Source organism: Anolis sagrei, chromosome 3 (assembly GCF_037176765.1).
Source record: "Anolis sagrei isolate rAnoSag1 chromosome 3, rAnoSag1.mat, whole genome shotgun sequence".
In the NCBI taxonomy this organism is placed as follows: Eukaryota; Metazoa; Chordata; class Lepidosauria; order Squamata; family Dactyloidae; genus Anolis; species Anolis sagrei.
The window spans coordinates 148,626,159-148,640,766 of NC_090023.1; the positions used below are offsets into that span (position 1 = coordinate 148,626,159).

The following is a 14,608-nucleotide window of genomic DNA, read 5'->3' on the forward strand; positions in this document are numbered from 1 at the left end:
CTACATTACATCCCCTGGCAAATGATATATACCAGCATGTGTACCCTGTAGTTGGAACTGAATGGGTCTGCTTTGTGAGAAAATAAAAGGGTTAGGAAGGACATTGGCATCAGCCATGGATCGTGGGTAAGTGGAACCACAGATACTATTCCTGCGGATACAACAGATTGGACTTTGTTTTAAAGTTAAGATGGAAAATTAATAGTCCGGAGTAATTTTTTACATTTCCAGTGGGTGTGGTACTAATTTTTGCATTTATAGATATCTCCAAGTTATGTAAATGTACTACATGTATCTCCATATATTATTCTGTAGGTACATAAATTGACCTATTAACATCTATGCTGACAAACACATTTAGAGCAGGCATAGCTGTTTCATCAGATTTAAAAACTGTGCGTGAACTATAAAAAGTCAAGGCTATAGTTACTGGACTACTTTGCATTTTATGCAAATGAGAGAAAATAGTTTTGTTTTTCTCCAGGTACTACTTTTCACATTTTGTGTCTATACGTGAGACTTTTAAATTTCCCTCTCTGTTTGTCAGTTTGGTACAAATGTGGCAAATTTGATACAATAGCTCGCATCAGGATATTTACAGAAGGACCCATAAGTGCTTTTTCCAGATTCCCATACAGAACATTATGTGAAAATGCATGCAAGCCTGTATAGTATTTGCATAAATGCTACCTTGAATGTGTGAAACCCTTGGGTATGTTGGCTTCTTTTGGACACATAAAGAAAAGATTTTATGTTTCAAAATTAATGTAAAATAGATACTTTATTTCTGAAATAGAAGCAAGAACTTCAGTGAAGGTAATATATAAGTCCCGTCCCTCCCCCCTTATTTCTCCTTCATCTTGTTAAATAGAAATTTTGTGGGGAAAGACAGAGCAAAAGAATCTTTTAAACTTTCATTAGCTACACTGTATCTGCTACAACATTTTGAAAATGTGCTCCTGGCCTATTGTTTATTGCACAGTTGCTAACACTTAATCCTATCATATCTTTGACCTTTCAAAATAGATGTTGAAATGTTGTGTGAGAATGTGCTACACTTATACTGTTTTTGCTTTAACGCAGGGGTTCTCAAACTTTTAAAGCTGCAGAGCTCTTTTTGAAGGAAAAGTTTATCTCAGAGCCCCGAGAAACTTTTGGACGTAAAATGCTGCACTGCATTTTAAAATTTGACAGATGGGACAGGCCAGTGGCAAATGAATGGAGAATATTTATGCAAACTAATTTTAAAAAATGAATAAATTCCTGTGCACACTGCACAATACAATATTTAAAATTTTACCTATAAGCTTGATAGTATTTCAGTGCAAGACCCCAGGGGTCATCCAATTTAACCCCCTTCTGTCATGCAGGAAAAGCACAGTTAAAGCACCCCCAACAGATGGTCATCCAGCCTTTATAATAATAACAACAACAACAATAACAAGAATCACCACCACCACCCCTGGGGCCATCCAGTCCAATTCTCTTCTGCCATGCAGTAAAAGCACAGTCAAAAGCACCCCCAACAAATGGCCATCCAGCCTTTGTAATAATAATTATAACAACAACAACAACAATAAGCATTTTCCTTCCTTCTCACCCTCTATCCTTTCTTCCCTTGCTTCCTCCTTCCAGACTAGAGGAAAGAAGCAGGGAAGGAGAAGGAAGGGAGAAAGAAAGGTAGGAAGTGGGCCAGCCCTCTAGCATTATGGCGACACCAAGGAGGAGGAGGCCGAGACATGCCTGGACCTGGCTGCTGGGAGCGCCTTGCAAAGCCCAGGCTGGTTCGCAAAGCCCCGCTCCTCCTTGTTCTCCTCCTCATTCTCCTCCTGGGAGTGGAAGCATCTTCCTTGCTTCCAGAAGAAGGAAGAGAGGGAGGAATGAAGGAAAGATTGATGAAGGGATGAAAGATTGAAGGAAGGCAGGCAGGCAGGCGGGGCCTTGGGATGTGCCCCTTGGTGCCTATAACAATCGTGATGCAGAGCCCTCCTGCCTGGCACTGGTGAGAGCAGGGCCGCCCCTTGGAATGCCACCTCTAGGTCCCGCTGCATGCTGAACCTTGGGGAGCGGCTTGACCCCAAGGAAGGAAGAGGAGAAGGGGGAAGCAGTATGGCAGTAGTGGTGCTGCATGCCCTTGGAGCAGGAAGAAAAGAAGGAGGAAAGAGGAGGAGAAGGGCAGTGTGGAGGGCAGCAGGGATGGCCATGCAGGTGGCGAGGAAACCCTGTAGGCTGCACCAGCAAGGGGAAGGCCCAAAGGCCATGGTGGCAGAGAGATCCAATTGGCCGCAGGAGCACGGCTCCACAGGTCGCATGCTTCCTAGGCAGGGGAGAGAATGGAGGTGGTTGGGCAGGGCCCCAGCGGAGCCCTTGAATGTGCTTCGTGGTACCCTAAGGACTCCACAGAGCACAGTTTGAGAAATATTTCTTTAGTGGATAGTAGAAATTCACGATGCATCCTTGATCTATTTCTACTTAGTACTGTTTTGTTAGGATACTAAACCATGGAAGAGCACCAGATAACAAGACACCTCTGAATAGCAGGCACGGGAGTCCGTAATAATTTAAAATAGTTTTTCAATATTTAGCGTTGAGGTTTTGCTGTCTTGGCAATTAAAAAAGAAAAGTAAAATCCAGAGGGTTCTTTAAAAGCTTTCCTCAAATATTTGTACTCAGTACACTTTCTGTATGTTGCAGTTCACATATAGAGACTGCATGCTGTTCCCATGTTATGGAACGTTCTGTCAGACATAAATAACACTTACAAAGCTTACTCTCTCTATATATGTTTACATGTGCTGGCATCCATTGATGCCATGCAAATATTCAACACAAACTAGAATGTGCCCATGATTTGGTTTGCAATCTTGAATGTTTGTGTGACATTTCACCAATCTGTCTGGAGTGTAAAATGCGAAGACAACACAAGGCAGTCAAGGCAAATAAAATTGATTAGATTTCTTTGATTTTGTGTGTATGTGTGTGTGTCAGAAGTGATTTGAGAAGTTGCTTCTGGTGTATGAGAATTGGCTGTCTGCAAGGTCATTGCCCAGGGGATGTATAGATGTTTTTGATGTTTTACCATCCTGTGGGAGGTTTATCTCATGTCCACGCATGGGGAGCTGGAGCTGACAGAGGGAGCTTAACCCACTCTCCCAGGATTCAAACCTCTGATCTGTCGGTCATCAGTCCTGCCGGGACAAGAGTTTAACCCATTGCGCCACTGGGGGCTTTGAATAACACCACCCGGCACACAATTTGAGAAGGAAAACAAAAAATCACAAAATACACAGAGGTGTTTAAAAGAAAGGTACTTCACAGAATCATCCTGTTGGTCTAACTGCTATATATTCTTTGTCCCAATGTGTTTTCCACTCACTCAACTACTCAAGTAATTGAGTTAAAAAAACAAAAAGAAACCAGATTGTATTATCAGTCTGAATCACTCATGTTTTTTCAAATACAGCGTTTTGAAATCAGTGAAATACAGTGCATACATGATGCCACTAGAGGTCATGATTTACATTTAAAGTATAGATTATTTGAATATAATTTTCAACTGGGAACCACGATGGCATATTATGGACATTTCCCCATATGAATATTTTGCTTATATTCTGATTCCCTTCCTCTTCATCACAGTCACCAACTATTGCTTCTGCGCGCAGACTCCTTCCCTTGTAAGTAAGGGAAACTTGCTGTAGTGTGCCTCTTACTAGTTCCTATTTGATTTGTCTAGGCTGTCCAGAGTTATTCTGTAGGTCAACTTCTATCTGATGTAGAGTCACGCTGGAAGATCTAGAAATTTTTACAGGGGTATTCTTCCAGTTTAAAAACAGATTATTTGAATGCCTTCCACTTTCCCAGGGATCTTGTGCTCTTAAACACCTGCAATAGTAGAGGGCTTACTGTAAATGGGGGAGATATTCTGCTAACGTAGTGGTTCTCAACCAATGGGTCACAAGATGTTTTGGCCTTTAACTCCCAGAAATCCCAACAGCTGCTAAACTGGCTGGGATTTCTGAGAGTTGTAGGCCAAAACATTTGGGGACCCACAGGTTGAGAACCACTGTCCTAACACTTTGAATATGATTCACTTTGTTTAGTACAGGCATGAGGAAAGTTGTAATAATTTAGATATGAGTGCACTGTGGATGAAAAATGTTAAAATTATATAGTCTGTTCTTTGAGGGGAAGATGGGTTTCCATCTCCTATCTACTCTAGCCTCCTTTATAAGCTGATTTTATTTAACTAAAGTAAATTTACTACACTTTATCATTCATATTTACCCACGGATGTTATCTGTCTCTCTCTTTTTTTGCTGTTAAGCTCATTTGTGAAGAAAGAAACATGCATTTAAATTTATGCCAGACATGTATTTTTGTGGCTTTTGTGCTTCACACTCACAGGACTTCACTGGTGCAGATCTATCCTTGGAATCTTCAGTTCGTCTTCTTAAAATAATATGTCCTTGGGAAAGTCACATCTTTCTATATGATATTGTAATTATTTCTGCTCCTTTGACCCTGAAATATTTACATAAAGTACAACATATTGGTGATTTGCCCCAGTAGATAATGATAGTTTCTTCTAACTGGCTTGCTCTTATTTATGCTGTCTCTGATTTAAAATTATCAAACACTTATCAACTCTGAGGAACCTTGAGGAACATTAATGTAAACATGAATATTATGTTTCTGTAGAGCTACGGCTTACATTATCTGCTGGAAAATGGAGGAAGGCAGGAAGTTTCAGAAAAACATCTATTTTTGTTTTATTGACTATTCTAAAGCCTTTGACTGTGTGGATCATAATAAATTGTGGTAAGTTTTCAGTAGTATGGGGATACCAACTCACCTTGTCTGTCTCCTGAGGAATCTGTATAATGATCAAGTAGCAACAGTAAGAACAGATCATGGAACAACAGACTTGTTCAAGATTGAGAAAGGAGAATGGCAGGGCTGTATACTCTCACCTGACCTATTAAACTTGTATGCCGAACACATAATGTGACGTGTGTGGCTTGACAAATCCAAGGCTGGAGTTAAAATTGCTGGAAGAAACATTAACAACCGTAGATATGCAGATGATACCACTTAAATGGCTGAAAGCAGGGGGGAGCTGAGGAGCCTTATAACCAAGATGAAAGAAGAAAGTGCAAAAGCTGGGTTGCAGTTAAACATTAAAAAAACAAGATTATGGCAACCAGACTGATTGATAACTGGCAAATAGAGGGAGAAAACGTGGAGGCAGTGACAGACTTTGTATTTCTAGGTGCAAAGATTACTGCAGAACCAGACTGCAGCCAGGAAATCAGGAGATGTTTACTTCTTGGGAGGAGAGCAATGACCAATCTCGATATAATAGTGAAGAGTAGAGACATCACACTGGCAACGAAGATCCACATAGCTAAAGCAATGGTATTCCTTGTAGTCACCTACAGATGTGAGAAATGGACCATAAGGAAGGCTGAGTGAAAAAAGATAGACGCTTTTGAACTATGGTGCTGGAGGAGAATCCTGAGAGTGCCTTGGACCGCAAGAAGATCAAACCAATCCATACTCCAGGAAATAATGCTCGACTGCTCACTGGAGAGAAGAATAGTAGAGGCAAATATGAAGTACTTTGGCCACATAATGAGAAGACAGGAAAGCTTGGAAAAGATAATGATGCTGGGAAAAATGGAAGGGAAAAGGAAAAGGGGCTGACCAAGGGCAAGATGGATGGATGGTATCCTTGAAGTGATTGGCTTTACCTTTAAGGAACTGGGGGTGGTGACGGCCGACAGGGAGCTCTAGCTTGAGCTGGAAGTGACTGAATGAATAAACCACAACAAATGGCATACATTGTACCTTCTTGTACAAACATAGTAAATAACTCTGAACTATGTTTTACCACTGAAATCCTTCTATTGACAATATAATAGAGCAGGGTAATAAGAGACTATAAATTAATTTAATGACGACCCAGTCTAGCCCTGGAATATGACCTGGATTATGTTATTTTAATTATTGCTTTAATGTTATGTTTTGATTGGTTGGTTTTAATGTTTTTGTTTATTCATTGATGTATGTGTACATGTGGCATTGAACTGTTGTTTTTGTAAGGCTGCCTTGAGTCCCCTTTGGGGTTGAGAAAGGCAGGATACAAGTATGGTAAATAAAATAAATAAATAAAATAACAGAAAAATCAAAATTGATATTCTCAGTGATCAAATCAAAAGAGCATTGCTTAAATAAATTGGGTGGTTCGCCCAAACGTTCACTTACTCGACAGTCCAGCTATATTATTCAAAATAAAGGAAACAAGCTTTTTTAAAAAAAAAAATCTATGTTGATCAGCACTGCCAAATTACAACCAAAGAAAATGCTGCAGTTACTTTGAATTGATATGAATAGGCTGCCACTGGATGGTGCTGCTGTTATGCAATTTTACTTCTCTTGTCTGCTTAATGTGGTCATTGTGAGACTAAATGAAAAGTTAAGGTATGCAGTAAAGTGCCTACTACAAGGAAACTTGTTATTCTTGTCCCCCTATAGTAAAAGGAAAATAATTTATTGCTACCCTTATTCAAACCGGGATAATAAAACAGGCTTCCTGCTAGCTTTTTAAAAAGGATATGCCATTCTATACCACAGTCTCATTCCCAATGATGGCATACCTGAAAAGGGGGCATAAACTCAGTCAGCTCTGTAATATCTACATATTCATACGATGTCTAATTATCTATAAAGTGATATTGTTATTGAAACTGTCACATAGAATGCCTTTCCAACAAAAAAACTCTCTTTTAAAACAGCAGGGGTTCCTTCATTATCTACATATTAGAATTTTTTTGTTAAAAATATTTGACACCTTTATGCAAATGCAGTGAATTGCACCAAACAGATAAGAAAATAAATAGGCTTTTGAAAGCCCTTCACTTTAAAGAGAGAGAGTTGTATACTCAGTATACATTTGCATTTCAAGATGCAAGTAATTCTATCAAAAATATGCTTGCGTTTGAAGATGCAGTTTAATAGCAGGTTAGGTGTTGAGTGCCAGAATGCTTTTTGAATAGGAAAAACTAAAATTGACTCAATTGTTCATGGAAACTGAAGCTTACTTCATAATGTAAATCCCTGTTATGAAATTCTGTAAATGGGAAAAAATCCAAAAAGGTAAAAAAAAAAAAAAAGGTGCTCACCAGGATTTGTGAAGAAGTAGATTTAGCAGGAAAAAAGAAATAGAAACAATTTAGGTCTCAATGCAACAGTGACAATGATGAGGGGATATACAATTAAATCAGCTATCAGTAGGGTGCCAGGTCTAAGATGCTGGGCTGGAAGATGTCTGTAGGCTTCATCCAGTCCCTCTCTAGCCTCCAAGATGCTGCTGGATGAAGATTTTCTTGAATTAGTTCTACCCTTTACTATATTGTCTTCTCCTCATAATTGTACAGCAGTGTAACTTATTAGCAGCAGCATGGGATCTGATGCCGTTAGAGTACTACAGTTTTATCAGTGTTTGCCCCATGGGTTTTGTTTACTTCTGATAGCATGCAGTGATTCATAGAGAATTCAAAATATCTATAGTACAACCCCATATCCTCTGAAGATACATTCCAAGCCTACTATCCCATGGATACCTGGAACCATAATACACATTACATTTTGACTATACTTGGGGCAGAGGCATACCACAGAATAGCACTGGAAGGCCACAAACACTCCTGGGAGAGAATATTTTTTTAAGAACATGGTTATTGTGTCTGCAGGTAATGGAGTCATACTATATTGTTGGTAGTCGTAGGCTGATGGCCAATATTCCTTTCGGGCGGTTTATAGGACTTAGTTTTACTTAACCTCAACTATGAAACTAGGTCATATTCCTTTACCTGTTTGTGTATTTTCCCTTTTATTTCTCTTGCTTGGAATGAACAAAATGAGTAACATCCTGTGAAACAAGGAAAAAAGGTAATTCCCTTCTGGACATGACTAGACTTAATGTCAAGAGGAAACCTTTGCTTTTACTAGTATGTTAAAACAAACAAAATGTAGGGTTTTTTGGTGCCACATAAGCTGTGTTACCCATGAAAACAAGGAAGGCATCCTTCCAGGACTCTGCTACAGAATTTGTAATCACAATCTATATCAACATGGATTTACACAATGAGGTTTCCTTTGCCTTGTGATTGCTTTCTAACTGGAGGTCAGCTGTTACCAACAATTGTGTGGAATTTGAAGAGGCACAAATGGAAGGCAAAAGGAAGAAATGTGTCTAGAGAAAGGCACATCAGACACGACTGCACTTATTGTCAGGAGAAAACCTTTACCTTTATCTAAAAATATATAATCCATTGAGCATCAGACTTGCCAATAGTAAACTGTATTTTTAAGTGAGCATCTTTAAGTTGCCAAAACAGCACCAACTCTTGCATAAAATGTAGAAGTATAATGGTTTCAGAATGTCTAGAGTGAAAAAATGTCCAGAGGGAGAAAAAAAATTAAGGGATCTGGCATCCATTTGCTTATGTATGTGGAAGCAAACCTTTAACTTAACAATATGAAAAAAAAATTAGTGTTGTGAAATGGTGAAACATTTAGTAATGTACAAAATGGGTGCTCTTGACTTTGTGTGATACAGAAAATGTCAGCGTGTATTGACACTAACTAACAATCAAGTAATGTATGTAGGCTGTAAGTCAATTTATAGCAGTTCTTCACTAGATAATTTTAAATGTAGTCATTTAAAACTTGACACCCAAAATGCAGTCAGTGTAGCAGAAAACAATTACTGAAGTAAGCAAAGATTGCAGCAAAAATGGCTGATTGATATGTCATACTGTCTTGGAACTTTAAAATGTCTCACTGTTTAAACTTTAAGCAGTACTTTACCAAATGTTTACCAAAGTTACTGTATATAAGAAATGAGATAACAAGTCTCCATGTTCTCTGTGACTCACACAATTGCTCCTGTACAGTGCATCTTTCAGAACCTTCTAGAAGTAACCTAGACATGTTTGGATGGTAGCCCTGCTTATTCACTGTGCGCATAATGAACATACCTAGATCCTGAGTTGCATTTTGTCTGCCGCTGCAGCAGCATCAATAGGAACAATTAGAGCTTTGTTTAGATTTTTCTCTGGTTTGGTTTGATTTTGGATTCTTGGATTTGCTTCTTACTTCATATTTTGGCTTTGGTGACATTGGACATCAAGCTTAAATTTGGATTCTGACTAAGACTTGGGCATTTTCATCTTCATGGAGTACAGTTTGTCTTATTGGTTGGCAATATAGGCCACTCAATAGGCTAGATCAGGGGTCCTCAAACTAAGGCCCGGGGGCCAGATGCAGCCCTCCAAGGTCATTTACCCAGCCCTCGCTCAGGGTCAACCTAAGTCTGTAACGACTCAAAAGCACACAACCACAACAACAACCACAATCCTATCTCATCAGCCAAAAGCAGGCCCACACTTCCCACTGAAATACCAATAAATTTATATTTGTTAAAATTGTTCTTCATTTTAATTATTGTATTGTTCTTAAGTGTCTTTTGCACTACAAATAAGATATGTGCAGTGTGCATAGGAATTCATTCATGTTTTTTTTTTCAAATTATAATCCAGCCCTCCGACAGTTTGAGAGGGACTGTGACCTGGCCCTCTGTTTAAAAAGTTTGAGGACCCCTGGGCTAGATCATGGCATGAGCAAATGTTGGCCCTTCAGGTGTTTTTAGACTTCAACTCCAAAACTATTGGGTAGGTTGTTAGGAATTGTGCGAGTTGAAGTCCAAAACACCTGGAGGGCTGAAGTTTGTCCATTCCTGGGCTAGATAGACCAGAGTGTTGAGACTGGCAGAGCTGTTGTATGAAAATGTCCACCACTACATAGTTCACTTTCCAATTCTTACTTCCAGCACATTGAAGATTGTGAGTGTCTCCTCAGCACCTTCACATACTGGATTGAGGTGTCTACAATGGGATTTGGCTATAGGTCCTCCTAAGGTACTGAAAACCACTGAGGTTGAGGTCTACTCCATACTTAGGGCTATTCAGAACTTCTCATGAATAGAAGGAAGGCAGGCAGGCACACAGACACAGCTCCATTATGTCTCATCCAGCAACTGTTTGGAGGCCCTCTCACTGCTTTCAACTCCCATTCCATCAGCTCCTGAGTGAAAGGGAGGTACCCAGCCAGCCAGACACACCTACATCATGTCTTATGTATTACAATCTTCCTTATCTTACGTAGATTGTATGCCTGAGACAAATTAGCACTTTGTAAGCTACTCTGGCCCCTTGGTGGCGCAGCGGGTTAAACCACTGAGCTGCTGAACTTGGTGACTGAAAGGTCGCTGTTTAAATCCAGGGAGTGGAAGTGAGCTCCCGCTGTTCGGCCCAGCTTCTGCCAACCTAGCAGTTTGAAAACATGCAAATGTGAGTAGACCAATAGGTACCTCTTCTGCGGGAAGGTAACGGCACTTCATGCAGTCATGCTGGCCATATGACCTTGGACAACATCAGCTCTTTGGCTTAGAAATGGAGATGGGAACCAGCCTCCAGAGTCCGACACGACTAGACTTAATGTCAGTGCAACTTTGACCTTTTTTAAGCCACTATGAGTGCCCTTGTAGCTGAAAAGTAGGGTATTGGTTCTTCTAGGTGAAAATGACCTAGAAGACGCACAATGTGATCCTGTATATCCCATGCCTGATGTTAGGGAATTTGTGGATCAAGTGTGTTGCATGACAAAGGCACTTAGACTTCATATAAGACATAAAGATTAGTGATCTGATTTTTCATCGGATTTAGATGCGAGGGCCTATCCTTTCTTCTTTACCTGTCTTGACTTCCCTCATGAAAGATGTAAGAAAGTCTTGGGGGACATCATATTTGGTGTCCTCTACATCAAATAAAATCAAAGCGTTATAGCTAGCCCAACACCCCTAGATCCAACTCAGTAATTGTGGATGCAGCCCAGAGGTTCCATTGCATTCCTACTGATAAAAATGGGATTGGTTTTTGCTACATGTGAAAAGAAACCAGTTTTAGCAATAAATGTAACAAATACCTTGATATAATTAAAAGTGTTTGTGGTGAGTTTGCCCTGCTGTTTGCCAACAGATTAAACCAGGTTTGAATTTAGATAAATACACTCACAAGCACTAGACTGTTTTATGCACATTATTCTGAACAGCATCAAAGGCTTAGAAAATCCAGGGTAAAAAAAAACACACTGTAATTTGACTTTTTAAATACCTTTACCTGGTATGATTTACTTGTCTAGAGGAATGTGGAAAAATATATGTACACGTATTGTTTTATTCTATAAGGGTGTCCACCTTCAGCTTCTGATTTTGTTTTGTTTCAAATTTTTATATTCTAACATAAATTATCGGTAATAAGACATCCTAATTAAAGTTGGTAAATCTACAACACTGTTCCAATTATGTACTAATCAATTATACACTAATTTAATTCCACTTAGCAACAGTACATCATTAATCAGGTTCAGATTTAGGATAACAGATTTAATATGTTAACTAGTTGATGGCATTTAAACTAGGAAGAAAAATAAAGGTTCTTTTAATGCTGAGGAGACTCCAGAAGACAGCATACAAGTGTGTGTCACAATAATAGATCTCAGTCTTCATCTGAAAACTGAATGACATTTCTTAATTCTTGTGGAAACAAGTGTCGTGATTTGAAAACAGAAGAAACAATACAATCAGTGAGCAGTGCCATTGACTGTGCAGATTATATCTGAGGCTGAAAATAGGATCATTATTAAAAAATCAAGTGGGCAGTAGTAAACAGCTCACAGAAATTACCCTCTTCCACAGTCAAGCAGGTACAGTAGTTGAATCTGCTGAACTCTGTTAGACTAGCTAATGATGGGCTTCCCATAAAGTTTGCAATTTTTAATGAAATGGTGGATATATAGCTTTTCATCAAGGAGTGTGTGTGCATGTGTCACCGAAGGGGCACAAGAATTACATATCGCATTGAATGACAAATTTGATTTTTGTATGTATTTTCCAAGGAAAACAGATTTTTAAAAGCATATTTTATTCATTTTACAGTAATTTCATAGCAGGTGTTAAAGGCCTTAAAATTAAAACAAGCTTGATAATAAAGCAAATCTTGGCAGCATTTTCCAAGGTATAGTACAGTGATGACTATGGGCAGCAGGCCTGTAAAAAGGAAGTGTGTGCTAATTTATTTAGGAGCTTGGATGGGAACTGATGACCAAACACAGCACACTGAATGACAGAATTAATTATTTCAGCTGGCTAAAAAAAGATGGCTATAGTAATGGGATTGCATTACTGCTATAGCAGCACCAGAGGGTGACACTGCCCAGGGTTTAAGTATCTGGATTCAGGTTATGATAAACACAGTCTGATTTGTTTGGGAATTGATGGTGAGCCTGTGAATGAGCTCACCGTCAATTTCTTCCGTTCTGGTTTCTGTTCTTGATTGGGTAGTCTGTAATACATTGCAGGAAGGTAGTGGCCAATTGAATATTTCAGATTCCATTTTGTGTACATAATGCAGGGTGACACTTTTCCCTATATATGACCGTGTATGAGTATAGGTCCAAGGAAATATTTTAAATTCAGCCATGTGGAAAATACACAAGATCATTTCAGATATTTTCTGGACAAGACTGTGCAATGAAAATCCAGCAATGTAAAACTGTACTAGAAAAAACAATTACAATTTACAATCTATTGATTTAAGATCACTTAATAAATAAATAAAAGCAAGTATAATTATGAAGCATGTTTTTAAAAACATCGTAAAGCAATGCTTTTAGCACTGAACAAAACATACAGTATAATCACAAGATGTCTCATACCTACACCTGTTGATGAACTCTGTAAGCTAACTGGCATTGCCTCCTCCCTGGTGTGCAACTGGAAGTTGCTGTTAACTGGGAGAGAAATAAGGTTGAACACTGTGAAAGCCATCCACTGCATGGCTCTCAGCCTCCTCCCAGTGGACCTAAATCAAGGAAAAGCTTCATGAGAACCACCACTCCTCATAATGTTCCTCCAGCAACAGCAAGAATTTCCCTCTGGGCAGCTAAACCAGGAAATCCCAAATGGTTGCCCCCTCCCCCCGAGGGTCTTCCTCCAGGAGCAAACCAAGAATGGGCAACTTGGAAGTCCCTGAACAGACTCAGAAGTGGAGTGAGAAGATCAAAAGACAACCTGGCAAAATGGCGCTACCTAGACGAATCCTCCACCATGTGTGACTGGAGCACACATCTGTATGCTTGTCCACAATGCCCTACCTCATGCACAGGGGAAGAATTGTTTAAAGCTACAAACAATGCAGTTGCTGTTGCCCGTTTTTGGTCTAAATCATTTAGCCGCTTGTATTTCTTCTGTTTTATCAGTTTTATACTTATTTATGCAATGCTTTTGACACAAAATAAATCAATCTTTTAAAAGCTCCAAAAGATCACAGTTAGGAAGCTGAAACTGAGGAACACATTCTGTTCATGCTTGAAATGCAGTATTTTGACATCTGTTCTTATGGCCACTGTGAAAAATCCTAACTTGGATCTATAGACACAGGAGGCATTGCCAGGATTTATTGGGACATAGTAGGATGCAAAGAGTAACAAGGAATCCAATAAAGCAAATTGGGTTGGAAGAACCTATGTCCCCTTTTTCCATAGCTGCATTTTCTCAAAAGCAATGACAGTGGCATTGGTTATGAAACTTTATAGTAAGAGGATATGTGATTGCAGATCTGGTTAGAAGTATTTCAAGAAACTAAATTTATTACCAGGAAAGATATGCATGATGCTTCTGAGATACATTCTTGTTTTTACGTGAGAAATAATAGTGTTCTTCCATGTAAAATTTCACAGACTGGAGAAGAGATCAGAAAAATTGAGTTGAACAGTGTAAGAACAGGGTTAAAATTGACACATGTTGCTGTGGTGAGCAATACTCAGAGCCATGATGCCATCTGTGAAACACGATGCCTCTTTATTGAGCTAGTATATAATAACAAACATGTATATTTCTCCAATTCATTCTGGATTTCTAAGAAAAAATATCATAGATTGTTTCTGACAGCATTTTTAAATTAGAGGCTTTCCTTGATTAATGACCCAGATTAATTTCTCTAGCTGATTTGTAGTTATTTCTGTCAGCAGTTATCATTTTTATTCATCACTTTATCATTTGCATTTCAAAAAATGTTTATTTGAAGTCTAGAGCATAAAACTTAAGACAGGATATTTATATTAGAAAGGCACTTGAGTAATACGACTCCAAAGGGAAGAGTTGCATTAATGGGAGTTGTTACCATCTTTTGACCTAGTGTAGACATCTAAACATCACTTATTTAATTTTTGCATGTGAAAATGAAGAATTTTTAAAAAATGATATCAAGCAAGATTTTTGCAAGCGAATCTGAGATCTTTAATATAGAATGGGCTTTAAAGAGAAGACGGGAGGGAGGAGATTCTGAGAATGTTTATGTTTTGCATCATGAGACTTGTTTCGAAAAATAATCTGAGCAGAAATAAATTGCACATAAAGCAGGATCTTTTATGTAGATGATTTCAGTTTGATTTCAGTACAAAAAAGGTCATGTTTTGCATAGTA

The 14,608-nt window shown here is 38.8% G+C and overlaps 1 protein-coding gene across 2 annotated transcripts in view; it reads left to right on the forward strand.

The window, feature by feature from the left end:
- The window catches only part of ADK (adenosine kinase), a 183,441-nt gene that overhangs the window by 52,614 nt on the left and 116,219 nt on the right, over positions 1-14,608 (forward strand). The window lies entirely within an intron of this gene.